The sequence below is a fragment of the Equus caballus genome, chromosome X (genome assembly GCF_041296265.1).
Source record: "Equus caballus isolate H_3958 breed thoroughbred chromosome X, TB-T2T, whole genome shotgun sequence".
NCBI classification, from domain to species: domain Eukaryota; kingdom Metazoa; phylum Chordata; class Mammalia; order Perissodactyla; family Equidae; genus Equus; species Equus caballus.
The window spans coordinates 26,147,592-26,163,883 of NC_091715.1; the positions used below are offsets into that span (position 1 = coordinate 26,147,592).

The following is a 16,292-nucleotide window of genomic DNA, read 5'->3' on the forward strand; positions in this document are numbered from 1 at the left end:
TTCTAATTCATTTATATTAGTAGCACTTAGAAGAAATATATGTGGATGCTATTTGAAAGTCAGGATTGATCTTATTATGACATCATATTATAATAAACTTACAGGCAAGGCTAAAAGAGTACACTGACAAGGATCTTTGGTAAAAGGAAAAATGGAAACACAGAATAATAAATAAAATCATGATGGCTAAAGAGCGTATTTAATCTTCATTATGTTAAGTTATATATGTGATTAGGCAAGGACATACTAGCCTTTCAAAAATAAAATCCATATTTTGAAATTCATCTTCTTTTAAAAGTATAAAATCATAAATGAAAAAACAAGACCCTCACCGGCTCAAACAACATGATGGACACATAAAAATAACAAAGTTTTATGACTGAATATATATTCAAACCCAAGTTACACGTTTGTAAGTTATTTAAAAATCAGCCACTGCTAGGATTTTGCAGGAAATGGACTTGTTACTGTGAATAATAACAACAGTATTCCCATAACTCACAAGGCATAATAGATAAGGCACAGACACACAAAAATATTGTCAACAGTGGTAACATATTTAGTCATTGGGGTTTTGATTGTAATATGCTTGGATGTACCTCCAACCAACGCTAAATTTAGTGACATTTTAAATCTCTTGGGGAAAAAAGAAACAGTTCCGAAGAGTTGGAAAGAGAAGGTGTTTTAAGGCCAGCACAGCATGCTTGTTGCAGTAGCAAATGGCTCTGAGGACTTCCTGCTCAGTTGCACTGTAAGAGAACTATGTTAAAATGTATTGGTATTCTAGAAAGAATAAGTTCACCTCAAACACTGTATTTTCTCAGTTTCCAAGACAACAGTGATTTCCTGTAAGTCAAAAATCACAAAGAGCAATATACTGCCATTTCTCACTCGGTTATAATTTATTATCTCCATGTGAATGTGCATTCACATTTTAGATAATGTATAGATTACTTGCAAATTATAATGCCTAAAATGAATTCATATACAAGTCAGTCAGAGAAGCTACCATATTACAGCCTCTTGAAAATCACGAAACCGCAATACTCTAATGATATAATTATAATTTAATATTAGTATCAAAGGTACTATTTTCCTATTATTTCTTTCAACAATTGCTATGATTTATTGGTAGAGAGTTATAAGAGCAAGACATCAGAATATTTATTAACCATACTATACTTAGCTTTTTTTAAATTGAAGCCACATGAAACCTAAGCTGTAAAGTGGGGAAAAATAATAATACTAACCTTATATATTATGGTAGGAGTCAAATGAGATAATGTACATGAGATCGCTTTGTAAATTTTAAGTGTCTGCCATGCTACTACCGTCTTACACTGTGTAACTCTATTGTTTAGGACATTCCTTCCATATGTGCACAGAATAGCATTTATTACTTTTCTATTCTCAGTGTGATCCTCGGTCAAGAGAAAGTTAACTTAAAGATTCTTTTTCAGTTCTATAATTCTGCAAAGTATATTCATGTAGTTAAAAACGATAGATAGATAGATAGATAAAAAGAGAGAGAGAGAGAAGTAAGTAGCTGGCTGGCTAGATGGAAGGATGGACAGGCTAGAACTCTCACTTTGCCATTTGTTAACTGCATACACTCAAACAAATTACTTAGCCTACTTGTATCTCTACTTCCTCATTTTTAATATGGGAGTAATAGTAATACCTACTTCACAGATTTATTTAGAAGACTGAATAAGTAAATCCATGTAAATCACTTAGATCTATGTATGACAGATGATACTGCTACTACTACTATCACCACCACCACGATTCCTCCTCCTACTACGATGGACTGTATTACTTTAGTAATAAGAAAATAATTTTTAAGAAGTTCAAAATAAGGAGGGTAGGGTTTGTTAAGATGTTCTGAAAATTAATTTTAGTAACTGATAGTATCTTGAAATTGTTCATACCATTTCCAATAAACTTGCGAGGAATGAACAAATGTAAGATCCTACCTATCCCAATGTAGGGCCGACTTGTGAGTGACTTGCCAACAGTGCAGAATGAAATGTTTTGCTTTATTTTTTCCATAATATCCTCCTTTTGATGAAAAAATCTATTGTAAAAGATGACGTGGTAATTCTTCTTCACACTGGCAGGCTATAGACATTCATAAATACAAAATAAAGTCCTACAAAATGAAGTAGGAATTAATCTTTGTAGAAATATTATAGCTAAGTATAGTTTCCAGCAGTATATTTTTAAATGAACTTCATGTATACTAGTACTGCTAACTTCTACTCATTTGAATGCTTCTGAAGATTTCTCTTCAGAATTTAATAACTTTTCTAAAATAAGTCGAATCATGCAATTTGATGAATATAAATTGCACCAATTTTACCACTGCTAAAATAGTTTCTGAGCATTCCAAGAAGAAGAGTTCACTTGGCTACTGTCTTCACACTGAATACTTTGTCTGATGTGGTTAAAATAATAAAGTGACAAATTGATATACATTTTATCTTACACTACTTTTTTAAAAAAAGACTGCTTAATTCTTACTAAAAACTACAAATTATGAAATTAGCAAAAGGCAGCTATGGCTAAATACATTTCAAGCAAAATGTCATTTATCTTTGTTAAATTGATCTGCTGAGTCTGGCAGAAATGTCTCCAAGGTTTTCTCTTGATGAGCCAAGGCTAAAGGGATACACAAAGCCAGCAGTCAGGGATCCAGTGAGGCTACAGTCAATTATCTTTTCTTCTTTGTTTCAAGTTTCAGTGTCTGTATCAATACCTCTTGCTCTTTTCATAGGAATTTTATGTTTTTATTTAACATCAATAAAAACTATATAGTTTATATTAGACACCAAAAATGTATCAATAATCATAAAACAGGTAATATTAAATCAGCACGAATAATTACCAAATGTGTTTCTCAACAGTTTACATGAATCATTTTATTAGTTCTCATATCTACCTTATGAGGTAGGCAGCATTATTATGTCCATCTTACAGATGAAAGAATTGTGGCCCAGACCAGTCAATAGTATGTCAGGTGTACAGATATAAAGTATTCACTAAGTATCATATTCTGATTATTATATAGGTATAATATGCCACAAAACAGGCATGCACTCTAGTTGGCTACAGGTTGAATAATGAACTGAAATAGACTACTACCGAAAGACAAGGAATATGGACTCGGACAGGCTTGGCTTGGCCTCAGTATTGGTTACTCACTGAGAGAGTTTGGGTATTTTTACAAATAAATTTCCCATTTAGAGAATATCTTAGTTCAGCTTTCCTAAAAGGAGATTCTGAAATAAGGCTTCATGTAAAAGTGATATAAAAGGACATGTGTCCAGGAAACAACGCTAAGGGAGTAGAAAAGTGAGATTGGGAAGAGAAAGAGGCCAACTACATGTGGCATAAAAGTTCAGGGTGACAGTGTAGGTCACACTTCTGAATTTCTCAATTGGAGGGAAAAAAGCTCAAGTATTTATGCCTCTGCAACCAGCAGTCATTGATTAAGGGCTTCCCACACACAGCGACATAAATTCCAAGACACATCCAGCTCTCCCTTTGCACAGACCAAGTGGGCTCTGGCAGTCTGAGGGCAGCCCTCCAACAAAGAGATGCAGGTGCTGGCTGTTGGGAGTGAAAGCGCACCAGGAAAAGATTAAATGGATGCTAAGGGATATAAATGGAGCACTGACAGCATCACCTACAGAGAACTTGTTTCTTATTTGAGAATCAAAATAATACCGAGGGTGGTTGTGAGGATGAAACAGGGTGACATGTGCACAGCACTTAGCCCAGACACTGGCACAAGGCAACACTCAACTGATGACGGCAATTATTTGTGGCACTCTGTTGTTGTGAGGATGGGAAGTAATGCTGTGAGAGGCCAACACAGTGCCCAGCACAAGAAAACTTAAAAGCTGCCATCACCAATTATTTTTCTTATTGCTATCACTTGTGCTGCTGGTAGTGTAATACCTAAATGAGAATATCACGGCTGTATTTAACCCCAAAGCCTATAAAATGTTTGGTTACCTAGCACCATTTATGGAAGTGAGGCTGCTAGCTCAGGATCTGAGCACTATAGAAGAGGCAACATTCTCACCAGCTTTACTGTTACGATGGTATTGGGCAAGAATCTCAAAAGACAAGAACAAAGGGCAGCATCTTTTAGCTATTAAGTGTAAGATGCTATATTTATTGATAATAGTAATAAGAATAAAGGCAGCAGAAAAGATGTCTCTGACATCATTCATGCTCCTCCGGATATTGATATTCCTTTCAAAGTTACTGATGAGAGCAGTCAGTGAGTGTCTTCTGCTACCATGAACATGAGCGTGTGTTCTAAACAACTTTAGATGAATAGGGAGCCTCAAGGAAAGGAGCTACGGAGAATGGTGGACAAAGTGAGCTATACCAGGTCTAAACAACCTTGCTGCATCTCCTCATCCCAAGATGGAAATTTAGGCTTGAATGAAAATGGATGGAGAAGCACATACTACCTAAATGTTAATATTAGGGGAGGGGATGGGGAGAATATTAAATCTTTATCTATGTAACTCTGTCTTGTTTGACTTGTTCCAATTAGTATGTATTACTATTGTACATTCTTTTTTTCATTTTTGGTGAAGAAGATTGGCTCTGAGCTAACATCCATCGCCAATCTTCCTCTTCTTTTTTGTTTTTTTTACTTGAGGATGATTTGCCTTGAGCTAACATCTGTGCCAATCTTCATCTATTTTTGTATGTGGGATGCCTCCACAGCATGGCTGATGAGTGGAGTAGGTCCATGCCCACGATCCAAACCTGTGAACCCGGGCTGCTGAAGCAGAGCGTGCAGAACTTTAACCACTTGGCAACGGGGTCAGCCCCTTATGGTACTTTTTTTTTAAGACAGAAAAAAGTATAAAAGAAAAAAAATGAGGTTAATTTAAAACAGATAAAACAGCTGAAGGGAAGCTGTAATGCTTCTTAAAATGATGTTTTGATTAAACCAGAAATCAAAAAACCTCAACCATTGTAAGAAAAGAAAAACAGTTTCCCTTCGCACTCTCCCAAATTAGGAATATACACGAAATGGCTAAGAAAATGGTATGATTACTCCTTTCCTTGGAGGTAAGAGGGGATTTAGGAGTTGATCGAGTTCTCTAGTTATACACTTGTTTAAGGACCAAATTATGTGACTACCCCCTCCTTTTGCCTCTAGAGGGGAGGGGTGTGCTATGAGTTCAGTGACAAAGTGACAATCATCAAAGGAGTTTCCTCAGCTGTCTCTTTTGTAGGTTGAGTCTTTCGTAGGTGTTGTTATATAGTTAGGCACTGAAACCACACTGCTCCTTCTAGAGAACACCACTCTTCCTCCCTGTTATCTACATTTCCATAGGCACAGGCAGCAGGAGTTAGTGACGGGAATCCTTACTCCACTGTCATATCTAGTAGCGGTAGTTCTTGAACATCATTCCAAAGCCACGGAGACCCTTATTGACAGATATTACAGAGATACTCATCAAGGTGACAGCGAACCAAGGTTTACCTTTTGTGGTTTGTTGGCTATTATGGTTTTCCTTTTCCTCCTCTATTTTGTTAGGGACCCACTGAGTCTTCATTATTGTGTGCACACCAATATTTCAAGTCTCCAGAGACAAAATTTCTTGAAGTTAGAAGTTGTGTGTAATTAATTAGTTTTCTCCACCATCTTAAAAAGGAGGCTGTTAATTCTGCAGTCAGACTGCACTGATTTTTCCCTGTATGTTCAAACAGATAGCTATTTAAACAGTCCTGGCCTGTGAGCATATATGCTCTTGTGAACATGAACCCACGTGCACACATGCAAACAAGCAAAATGGTAAACACAATGTTAAATTCAAATTGTTAAAATACTTTAACTTATTCAATAGAAAAAAAAGAAAGCAGAAGGATTTTCTGCATGATTTCATTAAAGTTTTCTTTAGGATTTATACCACACATGGGCCACATTGCAACGTTCCTTGAGGTAGTGAATGTGTTCAGTTTGGAAGTAGGGAACTGTTAGAAATTGATTTTTAAAGACAGAGAGGCTGTGTAAATGTACAGCACTCATATTTTACAAAAGCTGTAACCATTATTTTTAAAAAGACTTGGCTTTTGCTAACAAGTTTTCTCTTTCTTATGAATAGAATGCTCTTCAGTCTGATCATTGCTGGACAGCTCCGAAAGTGTCTTGAGAAAGGAGAGGCTCCGATGCTTCACTGGGTTTTCAGAGTAAAAGCCACAGCAAAAGTTCCTGGATCCTATATTTGTCTCTTCACTTATCTTCCTAAATAACACACCCACAATACACATACCCACACATACACACATTTTTGTACTCAAATTCAAATAGAAGTATGCCCTGCCCTTTCTTTTACTGACTATAAATGTGTGCTTATTACATTCTCTTGGACATTTGTTTCAGGATCATATTAGTTACTGTCATTTTAAAAGTGAAAAAAAAATTGCACATCATTCCACTTTGAAATTGCAACATCAAGGGGGGAGAAGATATTCTTAAGTATTCTGGACAAATAATGTATTCTAGAAATAATGTCTTAGGAATTTTCAATGACTCTGACACATCCAAACATAGGAAACAACTACAAAATGACTTTAGTAACATTTTTGGATCTTTCAAATAAACCATTAAAATATAAATATATTTTGTATACTCACTTTGAGTACGTGCTGGTTCTCCTTTATTTTAGAACATACAAAGGAAACAATATCATGAGTTTTAAAATATATTTGTGGGTGTGTGTCAAATGGTATCCCTTCAATGAAAAGAGTTACATTCACTCTCAAGTTGTCCTTATCAGATGAGTGCCCAGACGTATTTTGAAGAAATAGCAGGTTACTTGATGATGTCTCTATTAATTTAGTTATTTCCATTGAGAGCAAGAGAATATATAAGAAGAAAGGTATTACTGGAGTGCATTGCTATACTTTTTATTTACACTAATTTGTAGTTCTTTTTATTGTTTGTGCATAGAAAATATCCTTTCGGAATTATTTTTATTAAGAAACATTTAATAATTAAGTAAGCACTCTTAAGCAACACTTCAAAATATTATTTTAGACCAAATCTTACATAGCATTCACATGCAGTGCAAATATTCCACTATCAAAGATAATATACAAGGGTTCTCAGGTTTGAAGTAGTATAGAGATTACTGAACCATAATCCATAAATCTTTTTTAAAAATCATCAAAATCTTAGCTATGATCTTGATTATACAAAATAAAAAGAGGAGCTCTAAAGAAAAGGAGCTAAATTATATTATTAAACATTAAAATGTTTTATGATCCACATTACTGCAAACATCTACTTGTGAAAGAAGAGTGTGTATTTTAAATTAAATCCTCAATGATTTGATATTTTGTTTTTGGAACTTTACAAGCAAGACTATCCTAAGGAATTCAGAGCTTTTCTCACAAGACCAAAGCAACAGTGCATGAAATTGAACTCAAAAAGAGCCACCATTCTGTGTGACTTCTTGGCTGACACAATTTAGATATTTATAGCTTTACGAATGGGCCACTGGAGAAGAACTTGAAGCTTTCTCTAGCCAGGAAGGATTAATGAACGTGTGCACCTGGTAATTACACCACTCCATCTTCCTGAAAGCCCTCACGCTGCCTCCATGGCAGAAACTATAATGAAAATGCATTGAAAAATATCAATCTGCAATTCCACAATTTAATCTAAATAAGAAAACTTGGTATCTTTTCTTCCCACACATTCCAGATGTGATAACAACATTGACAGCATTTAAATTTAAAACATAGAAGCTGAATGTCAGCCAATTATTGAGCATGCCTCATTTCCAAAGTAAACCTCATGAGAGAGAAAAAGAGGCTATAAATATAGCAAAAAAAAAATACAACATTCAGATTTACAACAGAGAGCCCATAACTGTTTCCTCTTTATTAAAACACAGCATAGGTATAAATAATGCATTTACTTCAAGGCAGAGGCATTTGCAACGATTAAACCATAACCCAAGTGAATAAAGGTAAAATTTAGAAGTGTAAATTTATTTTCCAAGTCCAGTTACCTGTTTTGGCCATCTTTTCTAAACTCTTACTGGAAGTAAAACCTCAATAACTTTTTCAACTATAAATAAAAGATAAATCATCCTATTTTATCATCTAGCCATACATTAATTGTGAAATACTTGAAATAAAGAGGTATATAATGTCATAGTGTCCAACTCAAATAATTTGTTTCAAAGAAATTTACATCTTAAAACTTGAATTGAAGAGATCAAACTTTGGAGAAGAGTATTTTTTCTCAAATAAAACACAATATAGAGTTTCGACCTGGTGTCTCTTAACATTGTGGCACAAATAATTTTGATATTCTAAGAAGGGCAGCAATGTATATCTAAAACGAGGAGGCAGTTTTCAAAAAAATCAAGGTGCTCTAAACAAAGCAGATTTTTATGATAAAGTTTGATGCTACTCACACTGAATTTTAATGACTGCTTTAGCAAAGCAGAAAGAGAAAATTTAATGTAAGCACTGATACTAAAAGTTAATTGCTGCCTTAACGCACAGGCACCAAGACTCCCTTAGCAAGAGTCTCTTTAAAACATCTTTAAAAGCAGAAGAGGGCACAAGCGTTGGAAAAAAAATTGTCCGTTACTGTTAAACTCTATTGTTCCCTGTTGGAGTATAGAAGGAAATGCTCCAGGAGAGGGTAGTGGATATGAATTGCCCCCTCCAGAGGAGCCAAACAAATTGGCTGTAAGAAGGAGACTTCAAAAGCTGGACAACCAGAGCTGCTCAAAGAACCTTACATTTGGGCTACTTGCCCTTACTGCTGTTTTTTGTTGTTTTTCTTTTTAATTTCCCCTACAATGATGTGGTTTAACTTGAGAGCAGAGAAATAATGGAAGGATGTATTTTTGAATTCTTTGATCCCCAGCCCTTTATTCTGTCTCTCTAACTAGCTATTGCAATATCACTTAATCCGGACCTCAGCATTCCAAGTACAAAAGCATCTCCTCCCACCTACTGCTCACACGCTCCTGCATCAGAATAGAAGACTTACATAGAGGAAGCCAGACCCACGGAAGAGCACTTTCCTCTCAACAGATGTCTTCCGGATTTTAGGCACACACAGACACAGACACACTATTGCCTACCTTAATAAGGTGTGCAAAAAACCTCTTACGGTCCCCACGGATGGTTTTAGTTCAGAGCAGCCAGCAATGCCTCCGCACAAAGCTTTGCCATTGCTAGTGTGAAGAGAAAGAGCTGCTGGGATGCTGAATGGCACATCAGCCAACTTTGTGTGTAGCAAAGGCTCTAAAGAAAATCTGGGCTGAAGCTCTGCTGGATCATGGATTGGATTCGATTCTACTCCATGCACAGCCTGCATTACCCAATGAAGACTGTTTCTGGCAGCACGTAGAACATATTTGCCTAGACAAAGACAGGCCCCTTTTTCTTTCCCTAACGATTTTTAAATCACTGTGGTAAACTACAGAGCTGATACTTTGAGGTAGATCATTCATTGTCAGCAACATGAGAGATATCAATGGTCTTGTTCGAAACTGTAGCCGCAGCATCTAGAACACAGTCAGTCCTCGATAAATATTTGGCTAAATATTGGATGTTGAATTGATAATAGGGTCAGGTTAGAAGTTGCTGAATTATTTACGTACTATAATGAAAGTAAAAATTATTTAAGTGAATACATTGATACAATATTTAAAAAGTTTGCTGAAAACCAAATGCATTATTTGCTTATTGCCCCAGCTATTTCTAATAGCATAATAGTTCATTATAATGCTCCATTCATCAATGAATGAATAGCAAACTTTATCTTACCTCACTGATATAATATACATTAATAATCAGCTATACATGTGCATACATACTTACTAACCCTCCGGAGCTGTTCATCAAAGTCTTACATTAAACTTACACTATGGATTGAACAAAAGAATACCATTCCTCAAGGAAGTTTTACTTCTTCTACAACAACCTCTCAATAACCCTCAATTCACAGGCACGTTCTTTACCATGTTACTGTCCTATAACAAAACGCATGCTGGCAAGGAGCCCTCAGGTTAATTCCTGAAGCCAAAGGGGAAGGTTTCAAAGTGCCCTGCATCACAGGACCTTCCCACAGACACATACCTGGAAGCAATCTCTGGCAAGCACCCGTCTATAGGCCCCGGTGCGTGCATGTCAGGACAGCCAAGCAACACACTTAATTTAGTAGGTGACATCCCTGATGTGGCAGGTATTATTGTGCTATTTATGACAATATCTACAGATTATGATGTGCTTGTTTAATAAACAGGGTAATTAAGTACACCTAAAACAAAACGGGAAGTTAATAACCTAAGTGTTGCTGAAGTGTTTATGTTCCACAACTGACTAGTATGTTCTTTACTGCCTGTTACTCCACCTCTAAATATCCTCTGACAGAATCCTCAGCTTAGATACACACATCTTCCGGTTCTGAGTACCAATGTTATGCATATTCTCAGGAAGACCTACTTACACAAGCAGCCTCACTGCATATATCTACCCCCATAACAGGTGTTCAATAAATACTTGTCAAATGACCAGATAAATGATAAATGAAGGAGAAATACCCTTGATATTTCTATCTTCAAGACAGCTATTATAGGCAAATGATTTTACAGGGGTCGCTATTTGGGTTGTCTATCTTTTCAACCAACTTTTATTCTCCTAAATATCATCAGCAGTTGCCTTATGGATAGATTATATTTGATAGAGCCTGATACTTGAGGTGCTATTTTGGCGCCATCTATGTAATGCTGGAACTAGTTATCCAGCTTGGAAGATGCAAATGTATGCAGTTTTGACCCTCCTCCTGACCCCCTAACTATAGATTTTATAATAGAAGAAAGAAGGGGGGGGCCTTTTATTTATAAATAATTAATATAATATGTAAATAGACATGCTTTCCCTTTGAGCAGCTCACAGCCAGCCACTTCAAATGAAAGTGGATCAGCCCTTTTTTGGCTAATGGTGCGGTGTGCATCACAGAAGTTATCAGAGATTCCTTTTCAGAATGCAAATCAAATATCTTGAATGGAAAAAGGATCAAAGCACAGCACCTAAACATTGTTCAGACCGGCTGTTCATATTTTTACGCATCAGAAAACTTGAAAGGAAGGAGAAATTAGAATTGAAAAGAAATCTACTTTCCAGAGTGTATATCATTATTTAGATTTTCAGTTTATTCATCCCTCTTGGATTACTATAGTGCATCCCATTCTAGGACAGTAGCTGAGATATGCGTGGTGGAGGTAAAAGACTTAAGACAGCCCCCGTTCACCTACCCAAAAACTGTTTGACCTTGTGTAAGTTATTTAAATTTTCTGGCTTCAACTTCCACATCTGTGAATGGGACTAATAATACCTCATCAGGAGGTTAGGATTAAATAGATATTAAAGCAGTTCTCCTCAAACTTTAATGTAATACAAATCACCTGGGAATATTCTTAATAATGCAGAGTTTGCATAATTAGTCATTAGGTCTGGGGTGCCTCCCGAGATTGTGCATTTCTAATAAGCTCTCAAGTAGTATTGATGCTGCTGGTCTGTGGACCCCACAGTGAGTAGCAAAAATCAATGGAAAGCACCATTATTCCTCCAAATGATAGAGAGCTTGTGTCCTTTTGCCATTTTTATTTACTGCATGCTTTCCTCAGCATCTACTCAACCAACAATTATTGGATGCTTGTTCTATGGCAGGTGCTGTACGGTACATAGAGATTTTAGAGATTATAAAGACATTGTCCTGTCCTCAGGAAGCTCTCAATCTATTTGAGAACCAAAATTATCTACCACCACAAACAGCTTGGACACTGAAAACCAAGGTTACTTACCCCTTATACTCACACAGCTTACTGTCTACATTAACATGACTTACTGTTTCATTGTCTTCATTACCATAGTTTTCCTATTCTGGAAGGCTCTTGCCCAGGCAAATAATTTGACTATTCATTACAGTCACTTCCCCAAAGTCCCATCAATTCTTTGAAAGAAAGTATCAATAGAGGGTTTACACCCGAATACTCTCCAAACTTCTTGCCTCACCTTGCCATGTTGTTTCCACCAAACCTAAGTTGAAATGTCATGATCCTTACCCTATCCTAACTGTGCCCCCACATTGAAACACCCATCTTGAACCAAACTCCAAAATCCCCATAAAATCCAACCTCGTCCTTCCTCCTGTGAGACACTACAAAGCTCTGCAAAGTAGTGATCTTCCTTACTATGGTAAGGAATAAATTCAACTCTGTCTTATGAACAGGTTGTACTGGTGATATTCATGGAGCTGACATTCCACATATGGAAGAAATAGATGTGTGAATCAAAAGCATGTTACAAGGAGATAAGCAGTGGTGTCAAGGGGTGGATTCAGAGACTTTAGCCCCTTTATTGGTCATCCTAAATTAATATACAATTTAACTGTAATCAGTACGTTTTTCTCTGCAAACCTACTTTCACAACAAATCCCCTAGCTCCCTCTCATCTTCTCATCCAGGCATTTTGATGCATCACTGGTACCACCATCGACCATGATGAGGTATGTGATAAGTTTATGCTCAAATACCACATTGGAAGCACATGAGAGTGGCATTAACTCAGACTACAGGAGAAGGGGAAATCTTTTGGTGGGTGTGATGCCTGAGCTAGGACTTGAAGAAAGTAGGTCTAAGAATTGGGGAAAACCCAGCATTCAGACAGATACTGCAAGATTGTGGCATTTTCAGGGAAATACATAACTGGAGCAAAAGCCCACTTGGGGGCAAGAGTGAGACTTGAGGTCCAATCATAAACGAGCAGTTTTTCACATCATGTTAAGTAGCTTATGCCATGGCTACTCAGTGTGGTCTGCAGACCAGCATCATTGTTATAACCCGGGCTCTTATTAGACATGCAGAATCTCAGGCCCATCCCCAGACCTAGTGAATCAGAATCTGTTTATTAATAAGATCCTCAGGTGATTTTTATACACATTAAAGTTTGAGAAGCATTGTTCAAAATAAAATTCTAGAGGCTATGGGAAACTATTAAATGATTTCAAGCAGGGAAGTGATATGATTAAATTTGGATATCAGAAAAAATTACTCTGTGTCCATTCATTCCTTCAGGATCTATATGCTAGACGTTGACCTAGGAACTGGAAATTCATCGCTACTTAAGGCAGGGTACATGAATCTCCCCATTCAATATTCATTCAGACACATTTATTACATGCCAACTTTGATTTGACCTCTCAAGCTTGGTTTAGAAACAATCCTCCATTGATGGCTATGTTTTTAATGCAGTTTTGTTGGCCAGGACAAGTAATTATTGAGAATCTCCTAGCATTCTTTATTCAGAATTGCTTCATACTATCAGGCTGGCAACTCAAACATGAAAGGTTTTTTGATGCAGTTTTTTAGAATTTTTATTGCAATGATATTTGCTGTATTGGAACTTGACCCACAGTACAAGCTGTAGTACAAGATACCAATCAATATTGGTTCTTAAAATGAACAATATGAGCTGTACAGCTTGCAAATTTAAACTTTAATATTAGAAATGATAAGATCAGTACCATTTTTTGCTAACATATGCAGAGGACTGTCCTTTGGTGACTGAAAAGGAAAACAATAAATTCTAAGTATGTGGAGTCTCTGTCTTTTTAATAATAGTCAATGCCTTATCAGAACTCATACAGATTTGGTGTTAGGAGCTCTGGAAAGCTGGCTAACATGTTTCATGTATGTTTTATTCTTGCTTCCCACATGCAAACATAGTGAAAGTCAGTGGGCAATGAGTTCTCAGTTGTACTTTAGCTATTCTGGGTTGCTTTAACTGCCTGTGATCTACTAGGCTGGAATCATTATAGGGAAAAGTGACCACTGTGTCTAAATATAAATCCATCATCTCCCTGACTCAGTTCATTTGTAGCTACAGGAACACTGAATTTAGTCCAGAAGGAGTCTGACTCCCAAATGGCTGAGTATTACTCTAAGACCTTTTAACAGTATTCTTATAGCCTCATATAGTGTGAGGGAGACCCTATACCATGGACTCTAGCAAATTCCCTGAGGGAACAGAAATTCAGGAGGACTTCCCCAGGAGAAGCCAGCCTTGCACTGGAACGGAACTAGGCCACGATGTTCAGCCTTCATACTGACCTGTGACTCCTTCCACCGCAGGCCATTATGTTTAGGATTCCCACATTACTCATTTTGGATGATAGGATGTTCCAATGGGAAAATTGTGGCTCTGGAAGCAACCAGACCAAGGTTCAAATCCTGCCTCCAATACTCATGCGCTGTGGAACTTTGTACAAGACCTTGAGTTTCTTTTACAATCAGTTCTTTCATTTCTATAACAGCAATGATAATAGTATCTGCCTTGCAGAGTTGTTTGGAGGATGAAATACAACGAATGTGTACAGTACCTGGCATGTAATAGATTCTCAATAAATATCAGTTTCTTTCAGGTTTTAAAGACTCCTATAAAATGCAAACTTACTTAAGTCACAATAGTCACTAATATTTTTGGATAGATGAGTGAGTTGAATTGGGAAGCCAGTTATAAAGAATAAACCCTGAGTAAAGAGGATGCCCATTATATTCTCTAAAATGTGTGAAAGGCAGAACAAAAAAGGGAGTGTTATAGAGATAAGACTAATATCCAAGAAGGCAGTGGGCCCCAGTTCTCAGAACCATTGAATGTTAGGACTGAAGATATGATTAAACCATCTATTTTACAGATGAGGACACGGAGACCAAGTGAAGTGAAATAAGTTATCTACAGCCTAGAGTTAGAACACTACCAAGTCAGGATTGAAAACCCAGTTGAATGAGAGGCTTCAATAAGGAAGAAAAAATGTGAAAAAAAAAGATCAGCAAGGTGGATGGAAGAAAGCTTCAGCCAAGGGTGTAGGATTGCAATCCCATTGCCACTGTCCTCCCAACAGGAGACGTTCATCAGTGTAAATCAATGATATTCCTCAGCCTCCCACATGGAAGTGTCAAATTATGACTGCCATTGAACACTCAAGATCCCCTACAACCATAAACATGGAGGAAGAAGAATGGTACATCCTAATATTCTTGCTGTATCAAGGATTCTCAGAGACATGCATTTGCCATACTGATCAATGAAGATGGATCACCAAAAACAGCATGGTCAAGTCATAGCTTTTGTGCTGCTTTCCCAAATAATTTTGAAGACTGCCATGGATATGACACAACTGGTATTGTCATGAAAACCTTGCCTAAACGGCCACGCACTCCAAGGTGGCAGGCCTTTGAGTAATGTCTCCAGACAGACAACTCTAAATGTATATCTCCAACCCATACTTCCCTCCTGAATACTAGACTTGTGTCCAACTATACTGTTTTACTTTCCTGCGATGTCGAACAAGCTTTCAAACAAGTGCAAAAACAAACTCTTGCTTCCACCTCCACCCTTCTACCATCTAACCTGATCCTTCATCATTTTCTCCATTCTATCCACCCTATCCACCTTGGAGTCATCCTAAATTCCTGTCTTCCTCTTACACCCCACACTCCACTTATCAGAAAATCCTGGCAGTGCCGCCTTCCAAAGATATCCAGAATTCATCTACTTCTCATTATCTCCACTGAAAACATCCTGGTTTAGAACCACAATTATTTCTCACTTGAATTATTGCAATGATGCCCTGCTTTCTCATTAGCTACTCTATCATCTATTCTCCACTCAGCAGCTAGAGTGATCTGTCAAAGCCCTGAGTCAATTCATCTCACTTCTTTTCCTAAACGATGATTCCTTTTATATAAGTTTATTGAAAAGACAAAATTATAGAGATGGAGAACAGATTAGTGGTTGTCAGGGATTAGGGATGGGGATGAGGGGTCTGGATGGATGTGACTACAAAGGAGAAGCTCAAGATAGTTCCTTTGTGATGATGGAACCATTCTGCATCTTGATAGTGGTGGTGGTTACATGACTCTACACGTGGTGTAAAGTTACACAGGATACACACACAAATGAGTGCATGTAAAAACTGGTGAGATCTGAATAAGGCCTGGAGATTGTCCTAATATCAATTTCCTGGTGTTGATATTTGCATATAGTTATGTAAGATGCAACTATTAGGGGAAGCTGGGTGAAGGGTACTCTGAATCTCTCTAAACTATTTTTGCAACTTCCTGCGAATCTTGATTTATTTCAAAGTAAAAAGTTTCAAAAATACCACACATACATACCATTCTTCAAGACTTTGCCTTTGCTGTTTCCTCTACCTGGAATGT

At 37.0% G+C, this 16,292-nt stretch overlaps 1 protein-coding gene across 11 annotated transcripts in view; it reads right to left on the minus strand.

Moving 5' to 3' along the window:
• The window catches only part of DMD (dystrophin), a 2,262,230-nt gene that overhangs the window by 952,858 nt on the left and 1,293,080 nt on the right, over positions 1–16,292 (minus strand). The window contains exon 1 of one of the 11 annotated variants that reach the window (XM_070257262.1): positions 9,147–9,299. The exons of 8 other annotated variants lie outside the window; for them this stretch is intronic. The gene's annotated coding sequence lies outside the window, so the exon portion shown is untranslated. Of the gene's footprint in view, positions 1–9,146; positions 9,300–16,292 lie in introns of those variants that run through there. 2 more of the 11 variants (XM_070257263.1, XM_070257264.1) reach the window with 2 other exon arrangements.